This window comes from Salvelinus alpinus, chromosome 5, assembly GCF_045679555.1.
Source record: "Salvelinus alpinus chromosome 5, SLU_Salpinus.1, whole genome shotgun sequence".
NCBI classification, from domain to species: Eukaryota; Metazoa; Chordata; class Actinopteri; order Salmoniformes; family Salmonidae; genus Salvelinus; species Salvelinus alpinus.
Genome location: NC_092090.1, coordinates 27,978,174 through 27,993,461, shown reverse-complemented (window position 1 = coordinate 27,993,461; position 15,288 = coordinate 27,978,174). Strand labels below are relative to the sequence as shown.

Genomic DNA, 15,288 nt, shown 5'->3' with positions numbered 1-15,288 from the left:
TAGATTGCAGATACATTTAGTCACATGAATAGATTGCAGATACATTTAGTCACATGAATAGATTGCAGATACATTTAGTCACATCAATAGATTGCAGATACATTTAGTCACATGAATAGATTGCAGATACATTTAGTCACATGAATAGCTTCCAGATACATTTAGTCACATCAATAGTATACAGATACATTTAGTCACATCAATAGATTGCAGATTAAATGTAATTTTATTGTTTAGTGTTACCAGTAATTTAGTATGTAACATTTTATGTTTGATATCAGTATGTTATCCATGCCAAGCTCCCTGTGTCTTCCCTGTTAGATGAATGTGGTGGAAAAGGTCATTTCCCCTACTGCTCTTTTGAGGAGGGGACCATTGTCATTAGATGTCTGGGGGTGGAGTTAACAAACAAGAGACTGTCTCTTTTGGAAAGAGACAGCTGAAAGACATACTGGCAAAGGCAGGGGACTTCAAATTTGAAATGAATAGGTGTAAATTAATTATATCTTTGTCTCATTATATCCTGTTATTGTTCAATTTTCCAATGAAAATATTACTTGATATAACTGAATAGACATTGTAGTCCGGCCCCTGAAATGACTCTTTACAACTGTATGCAAGACATTTTATTGCGTGAAAAAGATGTGAAGCGCTGCACAATAATAGATTTCTCTAGCTAGAAGTTGCTCTTTTGGTAGAGTGTCTCTCTCCCTCTCTGATTATGTGTAGAATAATGCCTTATTAATGGCAGTTATGTCCTGTAACTTATGGTTTTGCCTTGTTATTCAATATTCACCTTTGATATTAATCTTTCAGATCATTCTTGATAGCCTATTAGTGTAACTTAACAATAGTCCTTTTGCACATTTGCTCCAGTCCCTCCAGAAGTGGCGATGGCCAGCCGGGCCCCAGTGGACCTTCAGTGCCCCTCAGACGTGGTGAGGAACAGTTTGGCCTCAGTGGACCTCCAGGGCCCCCCAGACCCCTTGTTGCATCCTGGGTCTACATTCTCCCCAATCATTTGATGGCCATTTTCAAAAGTCTGCCAAAATATGCTCCTGCAAACACATTGCAACTAGCGAAGACTCTAATGCAACAATAAAAACAAGGTTGTTGACACCAAAATGTTCAGTTGAGCCCAATCATATTTCAGCTACATTGAGGGGGCTGAGCTACAAAGTAGTAGCGCCTACCTGTTTGTGAATTCAGTGGAAAGGCTATGGGCCATAAAACTGCGATGATGTATAATTAGCTATTTCACTTTCTTTGTTTCAGACCTTTGTGGTTTCTTTTGGGTATCCTACCTTGGAGACTTTTCTGGTGGGTCCACTTCTCTTCACTCCAAGGACATATATTTCCTCATCGTCCTTGTTGGTTTACCTATGTTGTCCTTACGACATCTTTCAGCAGTTTATGTTTATTTTACCAAGCAAGTTGACTGAGAACACAAACTGTATTACAACAACAAACTGGAGACCATTTGCATGCATGGGAAGGTGAGGGGTAGAATGGGCCAAAATGAAGTGTACAAAAATCAAGATGTCGTCTCTTGTGTTTTTTTGTGGGGTAGGGTCTGCCTGTCTTGCCTGGACCCCCCGGGTCCCCAGGTCCTGCAGTTGCTGGGTCAGCGGAACCCATAAATGACACCCTTGCCCACACCATGCTGGTGTCAGATGGAGTCGTAAAAATGTGGTTTTGTTTGTTTTTAATGATGGGAATTGAGTCACAAAAATATGTTGAGTCAGGTTTGTAGGCCTCCTTGCTCGTGTTACGCCCCTGAAAAAGGGGAGAAATAATCACGAGAGTGATACGGTATTGTTTCCTCAATGAGAACTTTTAGTGCAATTCATTTTACAAAAGTAACACATTTTACAGAACAACAGATCTACAGGAAATAGATAGTTTTGTAGGGTACAAGGCTTATTCAAGTCACAACAGTATACACTGTAATTCACTGAAACAGATACTAATTACAATATAACTGTCAAGCACAAAGCTTTAACTCAGTAAACCATAACTCAATTTATCAACAGGCAATAAAGTGTTTGAAAAAACATTATACAAATAACACTGCAAAATATCTTATTAACAACGCACATGTTCATTCACAATCGACATAAAATGGCAGCTACTCTCAGTACGAAGCTATTCTTCGCTGCAACCGAGCATGGCTCATATTACTCTCTGCAAACTTAACTCTAACTTCCTCAAGATGTTACTAAGACACACCTTAAACACTCTTGACATGTTAGCGAGCTATTACATTTAAATTACTCTTTTTTATCATCAATAACGTACCTGAAAAAGGGGAGAAATAATCACGAGAGTGATACGGTATTGTTTCCTCAATGAGAACTTTTAGTGCAATAAGGAAAGACCGCGATTTGCCCGGGAACTTGGGTGGAGACCAGAGCAATCGATCTCAGGCTCATAGATTAAGAGCATTTAGTAGATCACAGATGAACACTTTTACCCTTCCATTAGGCACCACAAAATAAAGTAATCAATATAACGTTTACACATTCCTCTCACAATTCGTACCCTTTGTACGCTTGACGTATTTTAACTTTTTAACACAATTATATGAATGTTATCAATCTCTATCAACTAATACTGAATGCATGATCTTCTTAACCTTAGATGTTTTAAGATCCTCACATACAGTGGGGCAAAAAAGTATTTAGTCAGCCACCAATTGTGCAAGTTCTCCCACTTAAAAATATGATTTTCATCATAGGTACACTTCAACTATGACAGACAAAATGAGGAAAAAAAATCCAGAAAATCACATTGTAGGATTTTTAATGAATTTATTTGCAAATTATGGTGGAAAATAAGTATTTGGTCACCAACAAACAAGCAAGATTTCTGGCTCTCACAGACCTGTAACTTCTTCTTTAAGAGGCTCCTCTGTCCTCCAATCGTTACCTGTATTAATGGCACCTGTTTGATCTTGTTATCAGTATAAAAGACACCTGTCCACAACCTCAAACAGTCACACTCCAAACTCCACTATGGCCAAGACCAAAGAGCTGTCAAAAGACACCAGAAACAAAATTGTAGACCTGCACCAGGCTGGGAAGACTGAATCTGCAATAGTAAGCAGCTTGGTTTGAAGAAATCAACTGTGGGAGCAATTATTAGGAAATGGAAGACATACAAAACCACTGATAATCTCCCTCGATCTGGGGCTCCACGCAAGATCTCACCCCGTGGGGTCAAAATGTTCACAAGAACGGTGAGCAAAAATCCCAGGACCACACGGGGGGACCTAGTGAATGACCCGCAGAGAGCTGAGACCAAAGTAACAAAGCCTACCATCAGTAACACACTACGCCGCCAGGGACTCAAATCCTGCAGTGCCAGACGTGTCCCCCTGCTTAAGCCAGTACATGTCCAGGCCCGTCTGAAGTTTGCTAGAGAGCATTTGGATGATCCAGAAGAAGATTGGGAGAATGTCATATGGTCAGATGAAACCAAAATATAACTTTTTGGTAAAAACTCAACTCGTCGTGTTTGGAGGACAAAGCATGCTGAGTTGCATCCAAAGAACACCATACCTACTGTGAAGCATGGGGGTGGAAACATCATGCTTTGGGGCTGTTTTTCTGCAAAGGGACCAGGACGACTGATCCGTGTAAAGGAAAGAATGAATGGGGCCATGTATCGTGAGATTTTGAGTGAAAACCTCCTTCCATCAGCAAGGGCATTGAAGATGAAACGTGGCTGGGTCTTTCAGCATGACAATGATCCCAAACACACCGCCCGGGCAACAAAGGAGTGGCTTCGTAAGAAGCATTTCAAGGTCCTGGAGTGGCCTAGCCAGTCTCCAGATCTCAACCCCATAGAAAATCTTTGGAGGGAGTTGAAAGTCCGTGTTGCCCAGCAACAGCCCCAAAACATCACTGCTCTAGAGGAGATCTGCATGGAGGAATGGGCCAAAATACCAGCAACAGTGTGTGAAAACCTTGTGAAGACTTACAGAAAACGTTTGACCTCTGTCATTGCCAACAAAGGGTATATAACAAAGTATTGAGATAAACTTTTGTTATTGACCAAATACTTATTTTCCACCATAATTTGCAAATAAATTCATAAAAAATCCTACAATGTGATTTTCAGGATTTTTTTCTTCTCATTTTGTCTGTCATAGTTGAAGAAATGATGAAAATTACAGGCCTCTCTCATCTTTTTAAGTGGGAGAACTTGCACAATTGGTGGCTGACTAAATACTTTTTTGCCCCACTGTACTATGAACTTACTAATCATTTTTAATGTATAACAGGCTATGAGTATTTCCTTTAACCTGTCACACTCTCCCCGACAAAATAAATGTTGTCCCAACATTACCAACATTGTCTTCTTCAACAGTCTATATGCACTGGACCTAGAAAATCCTCTTCTGTAAGGTAGTACTTGAGCAGAGGTCAAGGGTCACAGTTCAAATATAACTAACAAGTTATATTCACAGTCCATATCTGTTGACCAGCTATATAACATAAGCAGTCTTTTCTCATACTATTGATCAACAGTCCATCAATTTTAATGATATACAGTAATCCCTCGTTTATCGCGGGGGTTACGTTCCGAAAATGACCCGCGATAAGTGAAATCCGCGAAATAGAAAACTTTTTTTTTTTTTTACAATTAGCAACTATTACATGTATACAAATACAGTGACTCACGTGTAGGCCGTTTCGTCGACATTATGGGTTTAGGAGATGTTCGAAATTACAAGATAATTTGGCCAACTTAATGTAAATTTGCCAAGCTGTTTTATGTACGTACACATAACTGCACGAGACGACAAAATGATAGCACAATTCGTAGCATGTTTTGATACAAGAAGCGGGAGTGAGTTTTTAGCGAATCAGAATGCAGAGCACAATGCACCAAAAAAAAAAAACAAATGCATTATGAAAATCCGCGAAATAGCGAATCCGCGATAAGTGAACCGCGAAGTGGCGAGGGATCACTGTATATGCATAGTCTGCAAATTGTCTCTTGTGACAGTCTGTGAAATCAGTCAGTAGTCCATGGTCAAACATGTCAACTCTGTAGCCTCATGTTTGCTGAAGCCCATACATGTAAGGTGGCTGAAAGTAACATTGCTGTAGTGATGGCAGCCATGGAACCAGTCCTGGTGCAGAGTAGACAGGGAACAACTGTGGTTGTGGCTGGATACTGTAGCAGGAAGGGATACCAAGCTGATCATAGGTGATACGTCTCTCTCTTTGTGGCAGCTGGTAGGCTGGTTTCTCAGGTTCAGCAGCATCAGTTAATGAAGGAAAGGCACTTGGTGGACGATCGTCAGGCAAATTTTCAGCAGGCAAGTTAATCTCCTCAGCAGGCAGGTCTTGTTGTCTCCTCCAGCCGCTTTTCAACAAGAGGCTGTGCTGGTAGCGTATCAGGGACTGGCACCGCAACTGTCTGTTTCACTGGTGGGGGCCTGTGTTCCCACTCTCTTGCTGGTTCAGCATTCCTCTCCTCAGGTACTGTAGGAGATGTGGGAACCTGTAGCGGCTCATGATGAAGGTCATATTCATCCCCGCTGTCTTCATCAGAATCTAGAGGCTGTGATGCAGGCTGATGTCTCCTTTTTTCTGACTTTTGTCATCTTTGGTCATTTCTGGTTGTGTCTCAAAAGGTAAGTGGTCACAGGACATGACCAGGTTTCTGTGCAGGACCCTGGAGCGTCCCCTTCCCTTTTCTGGTCTCAATTCATAAATCGGCAGGTCTGAACCCATTTGTCTCACTACTGTGTGAATTGTATCTTCCCAATAGTTACGGAGTTTGCCTGGTCCTCCTCTTGGTGTCAGGTTTTTAATCAGAACTTGCTCGCCAGGCTGTAGCACTGAACTCCTAACTTTAGTGTCATAGTACTTCTTACTTCTTTCAGCGGCTTTCTGGGCATTTCCATTTGCAATGGCGTATGCTTCTTCCATCCCTCGTTTCCATTTCTCCACGTAGTCTCGCTGGTTACTGGAACCTGCCTCTGTGCACAATCCAAAGAGCATATCAACTGGAAGCCTGGGTGATCTCCCAAACAGAAGATAAAATGGTGAATAGCCAGTCACTTCGCAACGGGTGCAGTTATAGGCATGAACCAGTTTGTTCAGAGACTCCTTCCAATTTGACTTTTGTGTCTCAGTTAGTGTCTTTAACATTTGCAACAATGTTCTGTTCATGCGTTCCACTTGACCGTTCCCCATCGGGTGGTAGGGTGTTGTTCTGGACCCCGCCATGCCACTGAGTTTCTTTAACTGATGGAACAACTGATTTTCAAATTCTCCCCCTTGGTCATGGTGGATGCAGGACGGGAACACAAACTTCAGGGCAAAGTCATTGAAGATGAGATTTGCAGCAGTGTTACCTGACTTTGATGTGGTGGCGTAGGCTTGAGTGAAACGTGTAAAATGATCAACAATCACGAGGATGTACTCATATCCCCCTTTGCATCTGTCGAGATGAAGGAAGTCTATACATACCAGTTCAAATGGCTGTGTTGTCACAATGTTTGTCAGAGGAGCTCTTGTTTCATGGGCTGGCTTTTTCTGCTTGACACAGCTACAAGTTTTAGTCACATAGTGCTCGATGTCAGATTGCATATATGGCCAGAAGAAGCGATCACGTACTAGTGATACAGTGCGGTCAGTACCTTGGTGTCCCATGTTATTGTGCAACTCTTCCATCACTTTACCTTTGTATTGCTCTGGTAGAACTAACTGCTTGCGGGCTGTAGTGATTCTGTACAGAATGCCATCACTGTCTATTGTCAATTTGTCCCATTCTCTGAATAGGCATTTTGTCTTTGGACTGGATTCCTTTTGCTCTTTAACTGGTGGTTTGGAACCCGACAGTTTGAAATTGAGCACAGGACGGATGACCGGATCAGATTCTTGTGCTTCTCTTATCCCATCTTTTGGGATCGAGCTGGTTGTTGCAGTGGTTGTCTCACCTTCAGCTGATACTGACATAGATGCAGCTGACAGTGACCAAGGTACAACAGCCTCTTTCTGTACCTCAACTGCTTGTATCATGGCGGCAATGGTGTCTGGTGGAAGCTCCTCAGAACATTCTCTCATCAGTGACTCTACATCCAGTGGCATCCTTGACAAAGCATCTGCATCACCGTTCTCTCTGCCTGGCCTGTACTTTATTGTAAAGTGGAAATCAGCCAATTCTGCAACCCACCTGGAAGTGGTTGCGTTCAGTTTTGCAGTAGACAGAATGTAGCTGAGCGGGTTGTTATCGCTGTATACAGTGAAGGTCGGAGCATAGTACAAATAATCATGGAACTTATCGGTGATTGCCCATTTTAGAGCTAGAAATTCTAGCTTGCCCGAGTGGTAGTGATAGTTCTTCTCAGCTGCTGTTAAGGTTCGAGAGCCATAAGCAATGACCCTAAGCTTCCCATCTTGCTTTTGATAAAGAACTGCTCCCAAGCCTTGGTGTGACGCATCAGTGTGTACAACAAATGGCTGAGTGAAATCAGGGAAACCTAAGACTGGTGGGTGAAGCAAACACTCAATCAGCTGTTCAAGTGCATGTTGATGCTGGTCAGTCCACAGGATTGGCTTGTTTGAGGGCACCACATGACTTACTTTCTTTGTTTTTGTTTTCTGTGGGTGGTCAGGTAATTTCTCTGAATCTGCTTTCAGGAGGTCATACAGGCAGCTGGCCCTCCTAGAAAAGTATTTGATATACTTACTGTAGTAAGTGAGTAAACCAAGCATTTGTCTGAGCTGGCCCACAGTCTCTGGTCTGATTTCTTTCAATGCTCTTACTGCTTCAAAATCGGCTGGGTCAACTCGGCTGCCCTCTGCAGACACTATTCTGCCCAAATAACGGACTTGGGGTTTAAAGAGATCACACTTACTTGGTTTGAGTTTAATGCCATTCTCTCTGAGACGCTGCAAAACTTTCCGCACATCATTCACATGGCTGTCGAAAGTTTTACTGAAAACTAGCGTGTCGTCCAGATGCAGATGTTATCCCGGAGCCCTTCCAAACACTCCTCCATACACCGCTGAAAAGCTGCAGGAGCGTTCATGAGGCCGAATGGCATACATATCCACTCATAGAGTCCCCACGGGGTCACAAATGCTGTCAGTGGTCTGCTTTCTTCAGAGATGAACCCCTGGTGATACGCTTTTCCCTGATCTAAGAGGGAGAACCAGGAATTACCACCTAAACTGTCCATGATGTCTTGGACCCGAGGGATGGGCTGGCGGTCGGGATGTGTCTTTCTGTTCAGGTCTCTGTAATCTATACACAACCGGAGGGTCCCGTCCTTCTTACGAACGCACACGACAGGTGAAGAATATGAAGAGTTTGACTTCCTAACCCAGCCCTGGGCTATGAGGTCATAAAGGTAACCCTTCCACTCCTGATACAGTGGCCTGGGCACTGACATGTATGTGCGCTTGACTGGTTCAGAGTCCTTTAGAGAAATAGTCATTTTCAATCGTTCAATGCAGCCAATGTCATTGTCTGATCTGGAGAAGGAGTGACACTCTTCTCTAAGCATTTGCCTAACAACCTCTCTCTGTTCTTCGGTTAGGTGAGTTAAACCTACTGGTGGATCCCACTGTTCAGTAGCAGTACATGGGGTTCGAACGCTGGTGTGATTCACTGTGGCTGGGGTGACAGTTTTTTCAAAGACTTGGGCAGGTAACACAGTCATAATGGTTTGTACTGTACCGATTATTGTGCGTCTTAGCAGGGCAATGTCGTGGTCAGTGGGGTTAGAGACATCAAGCATGATAACTGGAAAAACACTTTTCCTGACTCTGACTAGTGTGTCAAAGAACTCAAGGTCGTCTGGCCACTGCGGGTTCAGGTCTGGCTGGAAAAGCATTGTCATGTCCTCTTTGAAAGGCTGGGAAGCTACACGGCACTCAATCTGAATGCTACTGTGTTTTGGTAAAGCAACCTTCTCTTTCTTGGTTTTCACTGCGTATTCATCTGTCTGTTCTGCGCTAACAGCCTGTATAAAAGCTCTCACCTTGTTGCTTTTGAGGCTTGGGAAAGCTGTTTTTACTGTACTGTATCGTTTAGTCTTTTCGGTCATTGTCAGGATGTGCTCGATAACATTGAAACCTATGATGGGATGAGATAGGTGACAGCCTTTCATTACCAGCACTGGGATGATCAGTTCCTTTGTTTGGTCAGTTTCAGAGGCTAGCCGAAAAGTTGTTTCAATCCATCCCAGGTACGGCATTTCAGTCCCATTTGCTGCAGTCAACCTTAGATCAGCAGGTGAGTCCAGGATTTCTGAAACATCTCTCAGCCTTGCGTTTGGGAGAGATTCCTCTTTCCATCGTTCATCAATGACTGATACCTGAGAGCCTGTGTCCCATAGAGCTTGGAGGTGGTGGCGATTCAGGTGACACTTAATAAGGCACTGTCTGCCGACTAGCGAGGTGACCTTACAGGGGTGGCAACCTTGAGCTTGGGATGGTAAGGAGTGGGCATTTTCCTCTGTGCAGGAAAACCTTTCACTGGTAGAGTCAATTTTCAGGTGAGTGCATTTTTCCTTATGTTTAGTCCAATGTTGGTTTTGACATACTTTGGAACAGTACAGTGTCTCTTTACATGATGAACATTGTTTCAGGTTCTCAAATTAATCTTCTCTGGCACAATTTGCACATTTCTGGGACTTTTTGGTAGCTACGGTTAACACTCGTCCCTCAGCGGTAACCCTTTCCCGTTTAAAGGGGCCTCCCTTGATGGTCTGACTACCCGGATTTTACATCCATCTTGAAAATGTTCTCCACTCCCACATCGGAAGCAGTGTGTGCAGCGTGCATCTGTTCTGGCCTGCTAGCAGACAAAACACCTCCTTGGAGCTTGAGCAGAGCGGTTGGTATACAGGTTAGGTGCATATTGATGCTGCGCAGGGTCAGGTGCTTGGGACTGACTGTAGTTGCTGTAATACTGCTGCTGGGAAACAGGTGGCTGGGGGTCCCTATCTGGCCTCCTAACTGGAGGTGGGGCATAGGCACAAGGCGGTGACTGAAACATAGGCTGCTGTAATGTCTCCTTAATCTGAGCAATCTCTTCACTGAGACCTTTTAGAGAAGCTACACCTGTCTTAAGTTCAGCTAACTCTGTTAACAGTTCTGCGGGTATCTTAGCTTTGGCTTCCTTCACAGGACACTTTGCGGATGGCGTATCTTCTAACTGGACTACACTTACAGTTGTAGCAGGCTGTGGGGCATTAAACCGCTTTTTGTTTCGTCTTTCTATCTCATTAGCACAAGCAATGTTAAGCTTCTCTAGCAAAACCTCATCTGATGTTTCGCTATCTAGCAGGAGAGGCTGCATGTCTATCCTGATACTGTCACTCTGGAGACCTGTAAGGACTGAGTGTAAACACATGCGCTGGACTAGAGCAGGGTCATACTTAAGCCCTGATTCTGACTCCTGGGATGCAAACAGTACTTTCTGCCTCAAATCTAAGACGCGCATCAGGAAGCTTTGAGGGTTCTCCTTGCTATGCTGTGCTTCTGAAGCTAGCTGTTTGTAAAGCTCTGTTGCACTCTTCTCTTGGAAGTGGGAATGCAGGAAACATCTAAGTGTGGGAAGAGTTAGCTGGGGTTTACCTTCCAAGTAGCTGCGTAGCTGTGAGCCTGGAGAAATAGCCCTGACTACTGCGTCTACTATTTTTACCTCAGGATAGCCTTTGTTAAGTCCACTCTCGATCTGATGGGCAAGGCTGGAAAAAATCAGTTTATCTTTCTGTCCCGGTTCACCTATCTGACCAGAAATTCTAAACTCTTTGCGCTAGTATGAGCTGGGCTGTGCATTGGGTGAGAGCGGCACGCTCCCCTGAAGATTGGCATGGGGTTGGGGCTGACGCAGAGAATCACTGGCTTTGGCTGCAGTAATCTGCTCAGTTCCCACCCCTTGTTGTGAGGTTACAGTTCTCAGTTCCTCTATTCTGTGATGTGTTCCGGCTGTTTCAATATCATGGTCAGTTTGACCTGTTTTGTTATCTATGCCACTGATCATCTCTGTCATTTTGTCTTTAAGTAGCAACAATTCCGACATGCCACCATCTTCTAACTCTGCAACTTCCTCTCTTTCAAGGAACATCATAATGTGAGTCATCAATGATATGCGGGATTTGTCTTGAACATCTCTTCTCTGTTCGCCTGATATGTCAAGGAAATCACATATCTCTAGTAACTTGTCTTTAGTCAGGGTGTGCAATTCTCCTACTACCTCTTCCTGTAGTTCTTCCAAGGCGGTTGTCATGTTGACAGAACAGGAGGAACTTTTACTGTGCAGGAGTTGACTCTGAATTAGATGGTCCTTACTGTCTCTGATGGTCGATCAATGGCCTCAGTTGACACTTCCAGCTCCCCTCGAACAGCAACACTTTCCTCACTGCAGCCTGCCTGAGTTGTTATGTGGGGATTTAGCTGGCTCGGAATTCAGCGACCAGGATGTGGAAACTGGACATCTGAGCAGCAATCTCAGCGGAGCCTCCAAAAATGTTACGCCCCTGAAAAAGTGGAGAAATAATCACGAGAGTGATACGGTATTGTTTCCTCAATGAGAACTTTTAGTGCAATTCATTTTACAAAAGTAACACATTTTACAGAACAACAGATCTACAGGAAATAGATAGTTTTGTAGGGTACAAGGCTTATTCAAGTCACAACAGTATACACTGTAATTCACTGAAACAGATACTAATTACAATATAACTGTCAAGCACAAAGCTTTAACTCAGTAAACCATAACTCAATTTATCAACAGGCAATAAAGTGTTTGAAAAAACATTATACAAATAACACTGCAAAATATCTTATTAACAACGCACAAGTTCATTCACAATCGACATAAAATGGCAGCTACTCTCAGTACGAAGCTATTCTTCGCTGCAACCGAGCATGGCTCATATTACTCTCTGCAAACTTAACTCTAACTTCCTCAAGATGTTACTAAGACACACCTTAAACACTCTTGACATGTTAGCGAGTTATTACATTTAAATTACTATTTTTTTATCATCAATAACGTACCTGAAAAAGGGGAGAAATAATCACGAGAGTGATACGGTATTGTTTCCTCAATGAGAACTTTTAGTGCAATAAGGAAAGACCGCGATTTCCCCGGGAACTTGGGTGGAGACCAGAGCAATTGGTCTCAGGCTCATAGATTAAGAGCATTTAGTAGATCACAGATTAACACTTTTACCCTTCCATTAGGCACCACAAAATAAAGTAATCAATATAACGTTTACATATTCCTCTCGCAATTTGTACCCTTTGTACGCTTGATGGATTTTAACTTTTTAACACAATTATATGAATGTTATCAATCTCTATCAACTAATACTGAATGCATGATCTTCTTAACATTAGATGTTTTAAGATCCTCACATACTATGAACTTACCAATACTTTTTAATGTATAACAGGCTATGAGTATTTCCTTTAACCTGTCACACTCGCACACGCTTTTTCATTTCTGCCCACAAATGTTATATAGGTGTCACGACTTCCGCCGAAGTTGGTCCCTCTCCTTGTTCGGGCGGCGTTCGGCGGTCGACGTCACCGGCTTTCTAGTCGCCACCGATCCATGTTTCATTTTCGTTTGGGCTTGTCTTCATTATTACACACCTGATTTCTATGTCATTAATTATGTTCCTTATTTAACCCCCTGGCTTCCATCTCTGTTTTGTGCGTTATTGTTTGTCATGTGGGTTCGTGTTATTTGTGCATTGGATTTTGTGTTCCATGTTGGAACATTATTCTAAATGTTTTTGAGTAAACTGTTAGACTATACTCATCTCTGTGTCCTGCGCCTGACTCCACCTTTCTCCATTTCACCAACACCCTCACAATAGGTTTGAGGTCAGGGCTTTGTGACGTGGCCACTCCAATACCTTCACTTTATTGTCCTTAAGCCATTTTGCCACAACTTTGGAAGTATGCTTGGGGTCATTGTCCATTGCAAGACCCATTTGCGACCAAGCTTTAACTTCCTGACTGATGTTTTGAGATGTTGCTTCAATATATCCACATAATTTTCCTTCCTCATGATGCCAGCTATTTTGTGAAGTGCACCAGTCCCTCCTGCAGCAAAGCACCCCCACAACATGTTGCTGCCACCCCCGTGCTTCAAGGTTGGGATGATGTTCTTCAGCTTGCAAGCCTCCCCCTTTTTCCTCCAAACATAACAATGGTCATTATGGCCAAACAGTTCTATTTCAGTTTCATCAGGCCAGAGGACATTTCTCAAAAAGTACGATATTTGTCCCCATGTACAGTTGCAAACCGTAGTATGGCTTTTTTATGGCGGTTTTGGAGTGGTGACTTCTTCCTTGCTGAGTGGCCTTTTAGGTTATGTCGTACTAATTGTACTGTGGATATAGATCATTTTGTACCCGTTTCCTCCAGCATCTTCACAAGGTCCTTTACTGTTGTTCTGGGATTGATTCGCACTTTTCGCACCAGAGTGCGTTCATCTCTAGAAGACCGAACGCGTCTCCTTCCTGAGTGGTATGACGGCTGCGTGGTCCCATGGTGTTCATACTTGCGTACTATTGTTTGTGCAGATGAACGTGTTACCTTCAGGCGTTTGGAAATTGCTCCCAAGGATGAACCAGACTTGTGGAGGTCTACAATTTTCTTCTGAGGTCTTGGCTGATTTATTTACATTTTCCCATGATGTCAAGCAAAGAGGCACTGAGTTTGAAGGTAGGCCTTGAAATACATCCACAGGTACACCTCCAATTGACTCAATGTAATGCTCGTCGTTGGAATGAGGTGAGGACCAAAGCGCAGCGTGGTAAGTGTTCATCATTATATTTATTAACAGAGAACACACAGAAAATAATCACCCACAACACACAATGAAAAACAGGCTACCTAAATTTCGGGCCCTGGACTGGGCACCCTCGTTGCGGGTCCCGGACTGGGCACCCTCGTTGTGGGCCCCGGACTGGAGACCGTCGCTGGAGGCTCCGGACTGGAGGACGTCGCTGGGGGCTCTGGACTGGAGGCCTTCGTTCCATGACTCCTCACTGCAGGCTTCGTGCCATGGATCATCACTGGAGGCTTCTTGCCATGGATCATCACTGGAGGCTTCTTGTCATGGATCATCACTGGAGGCTTCGTGGCATGGATCATCACTAGAGGCTTCTTGCCATGGATCATCACTGGAGGCTTAGTGCTATGGATCATCACTGGAGGCTTCTTGCCATGGATCATCACTGGAGGCTTCGTGCCATGGATCATCACTGGAGGCTTCTTGCCATGGATCATCACTGGAGGCTTCGTGCCATGGATCATCACTGGAGGCTTCTTGCCATGGATCATCACTGGAGGCTTCGTGCCATGGATCATCACTGGAGGCTTCGTGCCATGGATCATCACTGGAGGCTTCTTGCCATGGATCATCACTGGAGGCTTCGTGCCATGGATCATCACTGGAGGTTTCTTGCCATGGATCATCACTGGAGGGAGGAGACGTATGGGCAGTCTGGTACGTTGAGCTGCCACAGGGCTCACCAGGCTGGGGAGACATACGGGAGGATTAGTTGTAGGCGCAGGCACAGGACTCACCAGGCTGGAGAGACATACAGGAGGCCCTGTCCTAGGCAGAGGCACCGGATACACTGGGCCGTGGAGGCGCACTGGAGGTCTTGAGCGTAGAGCCTGCACAACCCGTCCTAGATGGATGGTTATTTTCCGCCTGCAGATGCGGGGTGCAGGCACAGGACGCACCGGGCTGTGCAGACGCACCGGAGACACAGTGCGCAGAGCCGACGCAGGACATCCCGGGCCGTAGAGACGTACTGGCGGTCAGATGCGCTGAGGCGGCATCCTCCGACCTGGCTGGATGCCCACTCTAGCCTGTCTGATTCGGGGAGCTGGAAGGTAGCGCACCGGGCTGTGCACGCGCACTGGAGACACCGTGCGCTCCACCGCAGAAAACGGTGCCTGACCAGTACGACGCTCGCCACGGTAAGCACGGGGAGTTGGCTCAGGTCTCCAACCTCACTCAGCCAAACTCCCCGTGTACCCCCTCCCACATTTTCTTTGGAGCTGCCTCTCCGGCTTCCTTGCTAGCCGAGTCCCTTCGTAACGCTGTCGCTCTGCTCTTGCTGCCTCCAGTTCCTCCCGTGGACGGCCATACTCCCAAGCTTGCCTCCAGGGTCCCTTACCGTCCAGGATCTCCTCCCAAGTCCAGGAATCCTGGACACGCTGCTCCTCCTTACCACGCTGCTTGGTCCGTTGTTGGTGGTGGGAAGTTCTGTCACGGTCGTTA

The 15,288-nt window shown here is 44.7% G+C and overlaps 1 long non-coding RNA gene across 1 annotated transcript; it reads right to left on the bottom strand.

The window, feature by feature from the left end:
- LOC139575833 (uncharacterized) lies at nt 1-12,221 on the bottom strand. The gene is made up of 2 exons (XR_011675019.1): nt 11,325-12,221; nt 1-1,776 (listed from the first exon to the last, which is right to left on the bottom strand). It is a non-coding gene; the product is annotated as an uncharacterized lncRNA (long non-coding RNA).
- Between the last annotated feature and the right edge of the window lie 3,067 nt (nt 12,222-15,288).